This window comes from Hypanus sabinus, chromosome 10, assembly GCF_030144855.1.
Source record: "Hypanus sabinus isolate sHypSab1 chromosome 10, sHypSab1.hap1, whole genome shotgun sequence".
Taxonomy (NCBI): domain Eukaryota; kingdom Metazoa; phylum Chordata; class Chondrichthyes; order Myliobatiformes; family Dasyatidae; genus Hypanus; species Hypanus sabinus.
This window is the reverse complement of record NC_082715.1, coordinates 11,190,200-11,205,734: the sequence shown is the minus strand read 5'-3', so window position 1 is coordinate 11,205,734 and position 15,535 is coordinate 11,190,200.

The following is a 15,535-nucleotide window of genomic DNA, read 5'->3' as shown; positions in this document are numbered from 1 at the left end:
ATAGTCTGCACGGCTTTGTCAAAGGCAAGTCGTGCCTTATGAGCCTGATTGAAGTTTTTGAGGATGTGACTAAACACATTGATGAAGGAAGAGCAGTAGATGTAGTGTATATGGATTTCAGCAAGGCATCAATAAAGCACCCCATGCAAGGCTTATTGAGAAAATAAGGAGGCATGTGGATCCAGAATTGGCTTGCACACAGGAAGCAAAGAGTGGTTGTAGACAGGTCATATTCTACATGGAGGTCAGTGCCTAATGGTATGCCTCAGTGAACTATTCTGGGACCCCTTCGCTCGGTAATTTTTATGAATGACGTGGATGAGGAAGTAGAGGGATGGATAAGTAAATTTGCTGATGACACAAAGTTTGGGATGTTGTGGATAGTGTGGAGGGCTGTCAGAGGTTACAGCAGGATATCGATAGGATGCAAAACTGGGCTGAGAAGTAGCAGATGGAGTTCAACTCAGATAAGTGTGAAGTGGTTCATTTTGGTAGGTCAAATATGGCAGAATATAGCATTTTATGGTAAGACTTTTAGCAGTGTGAAGGATCAGAGGGAGCTTGGGGTCCGAGTCTATAGGACACTCAAAGCTGCTGTGCAGGTTGACTCTGTGTTTAAGAAGGCATATGGTGCATTGACCTTCATCAACTGTGGGACTGAGTTTATGAGTGGAGAGGTAATGTTACAGCTTTATAGGACCTTGGTCAAACCCCACTTGGAGTACTGTGCTCAGTTCTGGTCACGTCACTACAGGAAGGACGTGGAAACTATAGAAAGAGTACAGAGAAAATTTACAAGGATGTTGCCTGGATCAGGGTGCATGCCCTATGAGAATAGATTGAGTGAACTTGGCTTTTTCTCCTTGGAGAAATGGAGGATGAGAGTTGACCTGATAGATGTGTATAAAATGATGAGAGGCATTGATCGTGTGGATAGTCAGAGGCTTTTTCCCAGGCCTGAAATGGCTATCACGAGAGGGCACTCTTTATAGGTGCTTGGAAGTAGGTACAGAGGAGATGTCAGGGGCATGTTTTTTACATAGAGGGTGGCGAATGCGTGGAGTGGGCTGCCGGCGATGGTGGTGGAAGCAGAAACAATAGGGTGTTTTAAGACACTCCTGGATAGGTACATGGAGCTTATAAAAACTAGAGGGCTATGGGTAACCCTTGGTAATTTCTAAAATAAGTAGATGTTTGGCACAATGTCATGGGCCGAAGGGCCTGTATTGTGCTGTAGGTTTTCTAGAGAGGCTGCAGAAGAACTTAGGTAGATTAGGAGAATGGGCAAAGAAATGGCAGATGGAATACAGTGTTGGGAAGTGTATGGTCATGCACTTTGGCAGATGAAGTGAAAGGGTTGACTATTCTCTTATTGGAGAAAAAATACAAAAATCTGAGGTGCAAAGGGGTTTAGGAGTCATTGTACAGGATTCCCTAAAACTTTCACTATTCTTCACTATTCTTGGTTGGTGCGGCTGTAACGAAACCCAATTTCCCTCGGGATCAATAAAGTATGTCTGTCTGTCTGTCTGTCTGTCTGTCAGAAGTTAATTTGCAGGTTTAGACTATGGTGAGAAAGACAAATACAATGATGGCATTCATTTCATGAGGACTAGAATTTAAAAGCAAGGATGTAATTTTGAGACCTTATAGTCATTGGTGAAGCCTCACTTGGAATATTATGAGCGGTTTTGGGTCCCTTATCTTAGAAAGAATATGCTGAAACTGGAGAGGGTTCAAAGAAGGTTCACAAAAATGATTCCAGGATTGAATGGCTTGTCATATGAAGACTGTTTGATGGCTCTGGACCTGTATTCGCTGGAATTCAGAAGTACGAGAGGTGACCTCATTGAAACCTACTGTACCTAATAGTGAAAGTCTTGATAGAGTGGATGTGGAGAGGATGTTTCCTATGGAAGGAGCGTATAAGACCAGAGGGCACAGCCTCGGCACAGAGGGGTGTCCACTTAGAACAGAGATGAGAAGGAATTTCTTTAGCCTGGGAGTGGTGAATCTGTGGAATTCTTTGCCACAGGCAGCTGTGGAGGCCAAGTGATTATGTATATTTAAGGCAGAGGTTGATAGATTCTTGATAGGTCAAGGCATGAAGGGATATGAGGAGAAGACAGGAGATTGGGGCTGAGAGGAAAATTGGATTAGTCATGAGGAAATGGTGGAGCAGACGTGATGGGCTAAACAGCTGAATTCTGCTCCTACATCTTATGGTGTTATGGTCTCATGGTCATATATTGATAACTTACACCAAGGAAATAAATGCATTTCCCTTAAAAGGAAACATCAAATAACTCTTCAACAAATGTCATCTACTACCTCAGACTCATTTGTCTCCTTTGGAGACAGTTCAATGTTCCCAGTCCCCTGCTGAGAAAGCATGTTTTTTTTTATTGTATGTAAACTTTCTCAAGGCTTAAGGAATTTGTCCTTATTTTGTTTAAGATACCATTCTTGTATTTTTAATAGTTTGGCATTTTGGCAATTCAGTTATACATTTCTGTTATTTTGAAGATTTATAGATTCTTCTAAATTTCTTTTCTCCAGTAGAAATAAGCACAAACATTTCTTCCATCTTGCCAAAGCTTCTCAAATCATTTCTATTTTATACACACACACCCATAGACACACATGTGCACACACACATGCACAGATATGAACACACGCACAGACACGAACACTCAAATACATGAGCACATACACAAATTCAAAGACATGCACACACGTAGACACATACATACACACACATGCACATTCATACACACACAGACGTACAAATGCCATTCTAAGATATAATAATTACACACGTATACACAACATACCACACAATTGCCCCATTGTACACCTTTACTCTAATCAGTCACCATCTGTGTTATCTACCATTTGTGGCTTCCTAAAGTTATAGATTTCCTTCTATTAATTACCTACAAAGTCTTTTTATTAATTAACAACTGTCCAATTAATTTATATAATTCACTCTGATTACTCTCCTTCAGTTCTTTGATTCACAGCTGTCTAAATTCCCCACACTACAAGATTCAAAGAACAGATCCCAATGGAACTTATTACATTTTCCCAGCCATAGCAACTTCTACTGGTCACAACCTCCTGTAAACCTGTTAAGAAAAAGATTTCTGATTTAATCCCTGAACTTTAGCATTCCGTCCTAAAGCACCATTTTCTTAAATTCCTTTTGAAAATCCAAGTAACTTGAAATTATTTGGTTGTCTTTCAAAGAATTCCAAAAGATTTTTGATGTCAAGGTTATGCACGTTTCACAAATGGATCACCTGACAGACCCTGATTCCTAACCTACAAGTGAAAATCCAAAGGTTTATTGTGATAAAAATTAAATTTGTTCTGCTTAGTTTTATTAACAAGTAGTCTTAATTAAAGGCAGAAAGCATTCTGTACTCACTACAAAGAGAACAGAGTTCAGCTTCACGTGACCCTGATTGGAGCCGGGGGGCTAAGCAGGTGCTACATCTTGCCCAAGGGTAACCTGTAGGCTCGTGGAGGGACGTATCTTCACACTGCCACCTAACAGTGCTGACATATACATACTGTCCTTTGATAATAAATTTACTTTGACCTTTCAACTTTGAGCTCAGAAATCACATTGCTGAACCAGTTATAGAGTCGGAGTTATTCAGCTTGGAAGCAGGCCCTTCAGCCCAACCTGTCACTTCTGACCACTGCATCCTCCCCATTGATCCCACAATCCCTCAAAGCTCCCCCTCCCCCAACCAAATGCTTCTTTAATGAGATTTGGAATGACATCAAAAACTTCGACACGCTTCTTTGTCAAAGTGTAGTGGAGAGTACATTGACGAGCTGCATCACAGGCTGTTATGGAAACACCTTGAGCAGAAAATCCTACAAAAGGTCATGGATTCCGCCCAGTACATCACTGGCAAAGCCCTCCCAACCGATGGACACGTCTATATGAAACACTGTTGTAGGAAAGCATCAGAGATCCTCACCACTAGCCCATGCTGTTTTCTCACTGCTGCCATCAGGTAGAATCTCAGTGTTGTATATGGTGACATACACGTACGCTGACAATACATTTACTTTGAACTTTGAAAATATTGTAATTGCATTCAACTTGACTTCATTCTTTGGCAGTTTCTTCTAGGTACTCATCACCCTCTGTGTACAGAAGTCACCCCTCAGGTCTCTTTGAAAGCTCTCTCCTCTTATTTTGTATGTGTGACCTCTCATCATTTTGGAAAGTTCCAAGTAAATTTTATTATCAGAGTACATACACATGTCACCACATACAACCCTGAGATTCTTTTTCCTGTGGGCATACTCAGCAAATCTATAGAGTAGTGCCGATAACAGGATCAGTGAAAGATCAGCCAGAGAGCAGAAGACAACAAACTCTGCAAATGCAAATATAAATAAATAGTAATAAATAATGAGGCCGTGAGATAATGAGATAAAGAGTCCTTAAAGTGAGATCATTGGTTGTAGGAACATTTCAATGAATGAACAAGCGGGTGTAGCTATCCCCTTTGGTTCGAGAGCCTGATGGTTGAGGGGTAGTAACTGTTCCTGAACCTGGTGTTGTGAGTCTTGAGGCTCCTGTACCTTCTTCCTAATGGCAGCAGTGAGAGCGGAGCATAACCGGAGTGGTGAGGGTCTCTGATGATGGTGGATGTTGCTTTCCTATGACAGTGTTACATGCAGATGTTATCAATGGTTGGGTGGGCTTTACACACAGTGGACTGAGCCGAATCTACTACCTTCCTTTCAGGGGCATTAGTGTTTCCACACACGGCTGTGAGCAGCCAGTCAAATACTGTAATATGTTGAAGCTCTAGGATGTTTCCAAGTAAATGATGAGTGCATTGATTACTTAATTAATTTCAGGGTATTTCACAGTTATAGTATATTACAGTATAAGCTGTCAGTGTTTCAAGTTATGACACTGTTACAGATTTTAACAATTAACACAGAAAGGAAGTTGATAGCTCATTGTTAATAAACAGCCGGCCGCTGAATGCCGACATTGTAATATGCATTTTACTAAAAAAGCATTTGAAGTGCCGCATAGTTTTCAGGCAGTGTAAATTTTCCCGCTCAGAGCAATGGCTGCTTCATGCAGCTGTAAAAAATATTCAAGGGAGCGTTAAGATGGGCTTGGAGGGTTAAGGGCTGAACCTGGGCACTGGGGCTAGCAGGGACGAGCTGGGCCAAAGGTCAGCTTCCATCCCCTATGACACTATGCCTCTGCAAGTTATTTGGCAATGCAGATCGTGAGCTGGTGCTGGGAGTACAACTCTGTTAGTGACTACATCCCCTTCCTGCTTTTAATTAAAACCATTCATTAATTTTTATAAAAACTAAGCAAATCAAATAAAAATTTTATGACAAGGAAGTTTTGGATTTTCATTTGTACTTTGGGGTCAGTAGTTCAGAAATATTGAAGATCCAGATCTAAAATCGTGTAACACTCCTGAAATCCCTGATGTTTCATTTTTCACTGACTGTGCAGCTGGCCGATCAAGTTTTGACTTTCTGATCAAAGGTCAAGGTAAACTTATTATCAAAGAACATGTATGCCACCAAAATCAACCCTGAGATTCATTTTCTCGTGGGCATTCACAGCAAATCCAAGAAACACTTTAGAATCAATGAGAGACTGCTCCCAACAGGACGGACAAACAATGTTCAAAAGACAACTAACTGTGCAAATACGAAAGAAAACCATAATAATAATAAAAATATAAATACAGAACCCATAAAGAAAACTGGACTGTGCCAAAGTCCTTGGCACATATGTATAGCTAGAGTGCCCAAGACTTTTGCTAGGTACTGTTGTAATTTTATGTTTTGCACTGTACTGCTGCCGCAGAAGAAAATAAATTTCATGACATATGTGAGTGATGATAATCCTGATTCTGATATGGGTCCCTATTGTGGACTGAGAGTGGGAAGGGGAAAGGGAGAAGAGAATCAGGGTTGGGAAAAGGGGAAGGGAGAGGGGAAGCACCAGAGAGACATTCTGTAATGATCAATAAACCAACTGTTTATTTATTATTGACGTGGATAAGATTTTTCCATTGAGAGGAGAGGAGATTCAAACAAGAGGACATGAGTTGAGAGTTAAGGGGCAAAAGTTTAAGGGTAACACGAGGGGGAATTTCTTTACTCAGAGAGTGGTAGCTGTGTGGAACGAACTTCCAGTCGAAGTGGTAGAGGCAGGTTCGGTATTATCATTTAAAGTAAAATTGGATAGGTATATGGACAGGAAAGGAATGGAAGGTTATGGGTTGAATGCGGGCCAGTGGGACTAGGTGAGAGTAAGCGTTCGGCACGGACTAGAAGGGCCAAGATGGCCTGTTTCCGTGCTGTAATTGTTATACCTTATATGGTTATGTGGTTTAGAATCAAATGAATTTGCCCGGTCTCTCAGGGCTGAGTGTGTCTGCACCCATACCAACCCCCACCCCGGCTTTCTTTCCCTGCCACCTGTCCTACACTCCTCCTGTGGTACTCCATTCTCGCCATTCCCAACATCCTTTACTCCTACCAGATTTACAAACTCACTCTCCGCTCCACGTTGAGAAATACAGTCCTGTGCAAAAGTCTTAGGCAACCTAGCTATATATATACACATATATACTGTGTACTGTGTATACATGATTTTGGTAATTATTAAAGCATTCTATTCTCATTAACATTTCTTGATTTTTGCTTATACCATCAGAAGCAATTCAAACTCAGCTTACAATTTTGTACATTATGATTTGTCTTACAAAGGTCGCAGAGGTGAAAGAGGAAGAAAAGGAGAAAAGGGGGAGAAGGGTGCTGTTGGTGAGTACGGAGCAGAAATGCCCTTCCCATTGCATTGCATTGAGGTATTGTTTGGATGTTAGGACTCAGAGCCAGCTACAAAAGCTATCAGATGTACGTTGGCAATTTTCTCAAAGGAGCTTCATTTATTCACAACTCGCTGACAGTTGCAGTCGGGCCAAATTCTTTCTGTGGAGAAGCATTCATGTTGCTCCAAGACCAAAAAGTGTATTAAAACATAACTCGAGCTGCTTTCCCTGTGGCGCCTATTGAATAAAGACCATGAAAACCTGTATGGTTCACATCGCTGTTGTTGTTTTTACCTAAACATTTTAAAGATTATGTTTAAACTGCAAATACTTGCAAGAGTACGAGGGATCGTGAACTGCTCAAGAGTGTGTGTGTCTTGCTCATTCCACTCTCTTCATCTGGGCGATCGCTGCTATGACTGACATTCTCCAGATGGTTGACAAAACTATTTCTTTCACTTCTTTTACGTCTTCTTCTTTGTTTAAGTGTGGTTCTGGCACTGTTGGAGACTGCGATCTACAGTCTGATGGTGTGATTGAACGATCTGGCGCTTTACTGTCTCCAAGAAGAATCCAGGAGGCGAGAGGCCTTGAGGCCAAGAAGCTTAGAGGCGGGCCAGGAGCCCCTGATCGTAAACACAAAGTATACTGCAGATGATTGATTGCATTTCAGACAATTTTGCTGATTAGAACATTGGGGAAGATTTAAACGTTGAGGCGAATGTTGAGGACGAGTGAGTGTTCTGCACCTTCTTCCAGTCTCTTGCTCGTTGCAGCCAGAGGAAGGTGTCTGTACGTGACGGCCTCTGTTTCTCTCTCCCTGTCACTCACTACCCCAGAGGGAGGTGTCTGTACGTGACGGCCTCTGTTTCTCTCTCCCTGTCACTCACTACCCCAGAGGAGGGTGTCTGTACGTGACGCCTCTGTTTCTCTCTCCCTGTCACCCACTACCCCAGAGGGAGGTGTCTGTACGTGACGGCCTCTGTTTCTCTCTCCCTGTCACTCACTACCCCAGAGGAGGGTGTCTGTAAGTGACGGCCTCTGTTTCTCTCTCCCTGTCACTCACTACCCCAGAGGGAAGGTCTCTGCATTCGAAGAATCTCTCTCTCTCCCTCAGTGCTGTCGGAGGATGGTACCAGAGCTGTGGGTCTGTGGTTTGTGGTTTGGGCTGCAGTTCCTGGTCGCTCTTTTTTCTGCTACTATTTTGGGTGACTTTGAATCAGGGTGGCCTGCAAATAATGCTCATGAGCTAAACTGAATCTGGACTCTTTGATTTTGTGTGTTATCTTCTGTCATTTCCCTCATTCTTTCCTTTGGCTTTTTAGCGATTTGTTTATTGCACGTGGGGGGTGGTGTTGATGCTTTTTCTTTGAATGGGTTCCATGTTGTTTCTTTGTTCCATAACTGTCTGCGGGAAGATAAATGTCAGGGTTGTATGCTGCACACAAACTTTGATGATAGGTGTACTTTAAATCTTCTGAATTTTTCAAAACATTCTACCTATGTGCATGTTCTATACATTGTTCATCAAACCGTTTATATAGTCTATGTGCTTTGTGTATATATACAACCTCTACTGTTTTTGTATTTTCAAAATGAGTAATTCATCGTACTACGAAGGCCTTCCACTGGTCGGGGTTAACCATGGATGTTGCACCCCGGTTGTTTGTTGATACACAAGCCTGGGCGGTACAATATGGACAGCAAGCTGTTGCCCGTGTAGCAAGCTCCCCCTCTCCGCACAGCTGATAAATCCAAAGGAACAGCAGAGCCCAATTCAGTTTGGCACTTGTGGTGTTGCAAGAGTTTTCAGTCAGTGTTGAACTCAACTTAGGGCTGTCCAGGGGACTCCAGCTCCAGATATCTTCTTTTGGGTTTACTTCTAAACCCTTCCCCACAAGGCAGCAGAGGTTTGAGATCAGAGTTTTCCTTCTCCTAGATGAGGTGCCTGCCATGGCTGACGAGACCCATCTGGCTGAATTCTTCATTTTGCTTATAGATGTAACATAGTTGTATTTATCAAATGTGCATTGAAACGTACAGTGAAGTGTGCTGTTGGTGTCAAGGCCCAATGGAGTCCCAGCATGTGCTTGGGGCAGCCCCCAAGTGTCACTATGCTTCTGGCCCCAACGTAGCATGACCACAACTTCCTAACTCTCCCATATGCCCTTGGAGCATGGGAGGAAACCGGAGCACCTGGTCATAGGGAGACAAACTACTTACAGACAGTGGTCAGAAGTGAACCCCAATTGTTGACGCTGTAAAGTGTCGTTCAAACCACAACGCTACCTTGCTGCACGATATTGTTACAGGTATTCTATGTCTTCTTGCCCTTGAGTTAAAAGGGATTTCAATTCTTCAGATATTGTAGTACTAGACCTAAACAATTTCAGCATATTGGCTTCAGGGCGACTCCTTCGAAATCCCCTTCTCATAAGAATCACTGTGAACCCTTTAAAAAGACCCAGCTGACCATTTCCAACACCATCAAGATATTTCTGGTGATTTTCCACTACAATTTGTTAATGTTTTCATGTTTCCTTCCTCAATAATTGTTTCCAATTTCCCAGTACTGATTGTAGTTTATTTGTGCCTACTTTTAGATTTAAGATAAATTACTTCATTTTATACAAGTGCATACTTGTCTCCTTTGAGCTTTGCTCATGTATTTTTGGTCACTTAAATGCTTCTAACATTTGAAGATTTTCTTCTTTAGTATTTGTGGGTATTAGTTGATCAAGATTTCATACATAGGATACAGAAGTGGGCTGAGAAGTGGCAGATGGAGTTCAACCCAGAGAAGTGTGAGGTGGTTCATTTTGGAAGGACTACTCTATTTTCTATGTTCTAAGATTGTATTGACATGGACAACAATTTATGCATTCTAGTATTTTGTCCATTGTTACCAGAAATGCATTTGGTAATGATTTCATACACAATATAGTGATGTGAATACAGATATGTATATTAATTATCAAATATTACTGATACTCCTGAACACCATTCTACTGTGTATTTCCAAATGACAGATTGAGTTTGATGAAAATCTTGGCTCATCCTAACATTACAATTAGAAATCTAAGGTGGATTCCCCTTCCTCCAGCCCTTTATCTCTTTCACCAGTCTGCTTCCCAGCTCTTCACTTCACTGCCTCCTCCTCTCCCGGTCTCACCCATCACCTGACACCCTGTGCTTCTTCCAGAGCTCCTCCCAACTTCCAACTCTTCCTCTCCGGTCCTGATGAAGGGTCTCAGCCTGAAACGTTGATTGTTTGCTCTTTTCCACGGAGGATGCCTGACCTGCTGAGTTCCTCCAGCATGTTGTGTGTGCTGCTCTGGATTTCCAGCATCTGCAGATTTTCTTTTATTTTTTTTTCGCCCACTGCTTGATTTGCTGACACCTTGTAATCACCATGTAGTCGAGCAATTATGCCCACATTAGGTACTACTAATGTTGCTCTGGCTTGTCTGTATTATACTACAAGACCTTATGATATAGAGGCAGAATTAGACTATTTGGCCCATCTAGTCTCCTGTGCTATTTCTTCATGGCTGATCCATTTCTCTCTCAGCCCCGTTCTTCTGCTTTCTCACTATATCTCTTCATGGCCTAACTAACTCAGAATTTATCAACTTCTGTCTTAAAAATACTGAATTAATTGGCCTCCACAGCCACCTGTGTCAACGGATTCCACAGATTCACCACTCTCTGGCTAAAGAAATACCTTCTCATCTCTTTTCTAAATGGACATCTCTCTATTCTGAGGTTGTGTCCTCCTTCTTCTTCTAATTTATCTAACACCCAGTTCTCCAATGAGACGCATTGGGGCTTATGGTGTTTGGTTCCGTACTTTGTTCATTTTCCTTTCCAATTCTCCAGAAAGCTAGCATCTAAGGAACTACAGTAGTGCTGGACTAGCAGATTTTCTGGATTAAATACCCATAAATCAATGTACTTAGTGTTGGAGCTGTGCTGGTTGGAGTGGACAATTCGGAAGGGAGGAGATGGGACGGAGGAGTTCCAATGCCCTTCCAACTTACCCGGGTGTGAGGGAGGATTGTGGGGGAGGATTGTGAGGGAGGATTGTGAGGGAGGATTGTGGGAGAGGATTGTGAGGGAGGATTGTGGGGGAGGATTGTGAGGGAGGATTGTGAGGGAGGATTGTGGGAGAGGATTGTGAGGGAGGATTGTGAGGGAGGATTGTGAGGGAGGATTGTGGGGGAGGATTGTGAGGGATTGTGGGGGAGGATTGTGAGGGAGGATTGTGGGGGAGGATTGTGGGGGAGGATTGTGGGGGAGGATTGTGAGAGAGGATTGTGGGGTAGGATTGTGAGGGAGGATTGTGGGGGAGGATTGTGGGGGAGGATTGTGGGGGAGGATTGTGAGGGAGGATTGTGAGGGAGGATTGTGAGGGAGGATTGTGGGGGAGGATTGTGAGGGAGGATTGTGAGGGAGGATTGTGGGGGAGGATTGTGAGGGAGGATTGTGAGGGAGGATTGTGGGGGAGGATTGTGAGGGAGGATTGTGAGGGAGGATTGTGAGGGAGGATTGTGGGGGAGGATTGTGAGGGAGGATTGTGGGGGAGGATTGTGGGGGAGGATTGTGGGGGAGGATTGTGAGGGAGGATTGTTCTAAGCGCCAAGCTGATTTGCTGAAGTTCAGGACAGCTTCTTCGGCAGCGAAATCCAGGTCTGAAGCGAATCACTGAGTGATGTGTTCTAAGCCCGGAGCAATCTGTGGCGGCAAGGCCAGGGTCCTAATGCAAGGTACAGTACAATCTAAATGCTGGTACAGATAGGCTGGAAAGGCAAGTTGTTGAAAGTCAGGCAAAGTTGGATGACTCTGAGCACTGAGCCAGTTCAGAGAGGTTGAGACAGCTTCTCTGGCAGCAAAAACTTGGCCTGGAGTGATTCACTGCAGTGGGGCACAGTTCCTCGTGTGAGATCCAGACAAGTTAAATGGGACCCAGATATCCTGTGGCCTCCTCTGTCCATGATGCTCGGTCTGAGAGGCTGCCTTCAGCTGCTGTGCTTCGTGTCTGAGAACTATGCTAATATAATGAATTGAATACCAGGGCTTGGGCCTACTTCATGCTGCTCTTGGGATTTAGATCTAAGGACTCAATTTGGTTCAGAATGCTGTTGTTGTATCACTTCTATTGTTTACATGATTTGTTATGGGTTTTTTTTCTCTTTCTCTGTGGGCACCGGGGCAGCCTGGATTGGAGAGGATGTCTTGTGAGAATGGGTTATGGCTTCTCTCCTTGGAGTGAAGGAGAATGAGACGTGACCTGACAGAGGTGTACAAGATGATAAGTGGTATAAATTCAGTGGACAGCCGAAGGCCTTTTCCCAGAATGGAAGTGGCTACTATGCGGGGACATAACTTTAAGGTGACTGCAGGAAAGTATACAGGACAGGACATTGGGGCTGAGAGGGAAATGGAACAGCCATATTGAAATGGTGGAGCAGACTCGATGGGCCAAATGGACTAATTCTGCTGCTCTATCTTATGATCTTATGGGATGTCAGTGATACGTCCTTTACATAGAGGGGGTGTGATAAAAGCACTGCCAGGGGTGGTCGTAGAGGCAGATACAGTGCCTACGAAAAGTATTCAACCCCTTGGAAGTTTTCATGCTTTATTGTTTTACAACATTGAATTTTGTTGATTTAATTTGAAATCAACAAGAGGATTTAATTTGGCTTCTTTGACACTGATCAATAGAGAAAGACATTCATGTCAAAGTGAAAAAAAGATCTCTACAAAGTGATCTAAACTAGTTACAAATATCGTCGTCGTGGCTATCCCTCGAGGTCAAGGATGATGGTCTTCGTTCCGTTTCCAAAGAGCGAAGACGCCTGTGCGTGTATTTGTTTAAAGTGTACTTGATGTTGCACTCCAAGAAGCACACGATACTTCACAAATCAACCAACTGATTCCAATGGCTTGGAAACCACAATGATTGGAGCTGATGGATTTGTTTCAGCCTTCATCCGCCTTCACAGCTGTTGAGTTCGAAGTAACTTCATCCACCTGTTCCACTGCTGAGGTCTTGGCTGGATTGTTCTTTGTCAGGGACCTCACCCTCGTCCTTACCGCCGTGGGTGACCCTACCAGGAGCATAGCTCCAGACAGCATCGCTCTCAGGATCTCAAGACCACACAAGCATCTCCATCATGACTAGGTGACAGTCCACGGAGAAGAATTACAAATATAAAACACAGTTAAAAGTAGAGTTAAGTCAACGATCAAGAAATGGAAATATGGCACAGATGTAAATCTGCCTAGAGGAGGCTGTCCCCAAAACCTGAGTGACCGTGCAAGAAGGGAGCCAGTGAGGGAGGCCACCAAAAGACCTATGACAACTCTGGTGGAGTTACAAGCTTCAGTGGCTGAGATGGGAGAGACTGTGCCCGGGTGCTTCACCAGTCACAGCTTTATGGGAGAGCAGCAAAGAGAAAGCCACTGTTTTAAAAATAACTCACATGAAATCTTTGCCAGAAGGAAACCAGCTGGAAGAAGGATTTATGGTCTGATGAAACCAAAATTGAGCCTTTTGGCCAACAGAATAAACACTATATTTGGTGTAAGCCAAACACTGCATATTATCAAAAATACATCATCCCCACCATGAAGCATGGTGGTGGCTGCATCACGCTGTGGGCATGTTTCACTGGAAGGCTTGTGAAGGTGGAGGGCAAAATGAATACAGCAAAATTCAGGGAAATCCTGAAGGAAAACCTGATGCAGTTTGCAAGAGAACTGCAACTTGGGAGAAGATTTGTTTTCCAGGACATACTGACAGACTGACAGACAGACATACTTTATTGATCCCGAGGGAAACTGGGTTTCGTTACAGCCGCACCAACCAAGAATAGTGAAGAAATATAGCAATATAAAACCATAAATAATTAAATAATAATAAGTAAATGATGCCAAGTGGAAATAAGTCCAGAACCAGCCTATTGGTCAGGGTGTCTGACACTCTGAGGGAGGAGTTGTAAAGTTTGATGGCCACAGGCAGGAATGACTTCCTATGACGCTCAGTGTTGCATCTCGGTGGAATGAGTCTCTGGCTGAATGTACTCCTGTGCCTAACCAGTACATTATGGAGTGGATGGGAGTCATTGTCCAAGATGGCATGCAACTTGGACAGCATCCTCTTTTCAGACACCCACCGTCAGAGAGTCCAGTTCCACCCCCACAACATCACTGGCCTTACGAATGTGTTTGTTGATTCTGTTGGTGTCTGCTACCCTGAGCCTGCTGCCCTAGCACACAACAGCAAACATGATAGCACTGGCCACCACAGACCTGTAGAAAACCCTCAGCATCATCCAGCAGATGTTAAAGGACCTCAGTCTCCTCAGGAAATAGAGACGGCTCTGACCCTTCTTGTAGACAGCCTCAGTGTTCTTTGACCAGTCCAGTTTATTGTCAATTCGTATCCCCAGGTATCTGTAATCCTCCACCATGTCTACACTGACCTCTTGGATGGAAACAGGGGTCACCGGTGCCTTAGCCCTCCTCAGGTCCACCACCAGCTCCTTAGTCTTTTTCACATTAAGCTGCAGATGATTCTGCTCGCACCATGTGACCTCAAGCATAAAGCCAAAGCTGTATAGGAATGGCTTAAAAACAAACAAAATTAATGTCCTGGAGTGGCCAAGTCAGAGTCCAGACCTCAATCCAGTTGAGAATTAGTGGCTAGACTTGAAAAGGGCTGTTCACTCATGATCCGCATGTCATCTGACAAGAGCTTGAGCAGTTTTGTAAAAGAGAATGGGGAAACATTGCAATGTCCAAATGTACAAAGCTGTTAGAGACCCATCCACACACTCAACGCTGTAATTGCTGCTAAATGTGCATCTGCTAAATACTGGCTTGAAGAGGGTAATTATGCAATCAATTATTTTGTGCTTAATAATTGTAATAAATTTTGACTAATTTGTAGAAATTTGTTTTCACTTTGACACAAAAGTCTCTTTTTCTGTTGATCGTTGTCAAAAACCCCAAATTAAATCCATATAACATATAACCATATAACAATCACAGCACGGAAACAGGCCATCTTGGCCCTCCTAGTCCGTGCCGAACCCTTAATCTCACCTAGTCCCACCTACCCGCACTCAGCCCATAACCCTCCACTCCTTTCCTGTCCATATACCTATCCAATTTTACCTTAAATGACACAACTGAACTGGCCTCTACTACTTCTACAGGAAGCTCATTCCACAATCCATTGTGATTCAATGCTGTAAAACAATAAAACATGAAAACTCCTAAAGGGGATGAATACTTTTTATAAGCACTGTAGATTAGAGACGTTTAAGAGTATCTTGCTTAGGCATATGGATGATAGAAAAATGAAGGGCTATGAGAGAAGGAAGGGAAAGATTGATTTTACAGGCGGCACAACACTGTTGTAATGTTCTATGCTCTATTTATGCTTCTACAATAATGTCCCCCCACCCCACATATTGTGACACCACATTCTGGCCACTTACCACACTCTGTGTAGAAAAACAAAACAAAAATGTGTGAGCTGCCTCACACACCTGCTTTAAACTTTTCTGTTCTAACCATAAACCTATGCTCTCTTGCAGTTGGTACTTCCACCCTGGAAAAAAGACTCGACTACCAATTCTACCCATGCCTCTCATAACTGTATAGATTTCAGTCAGATC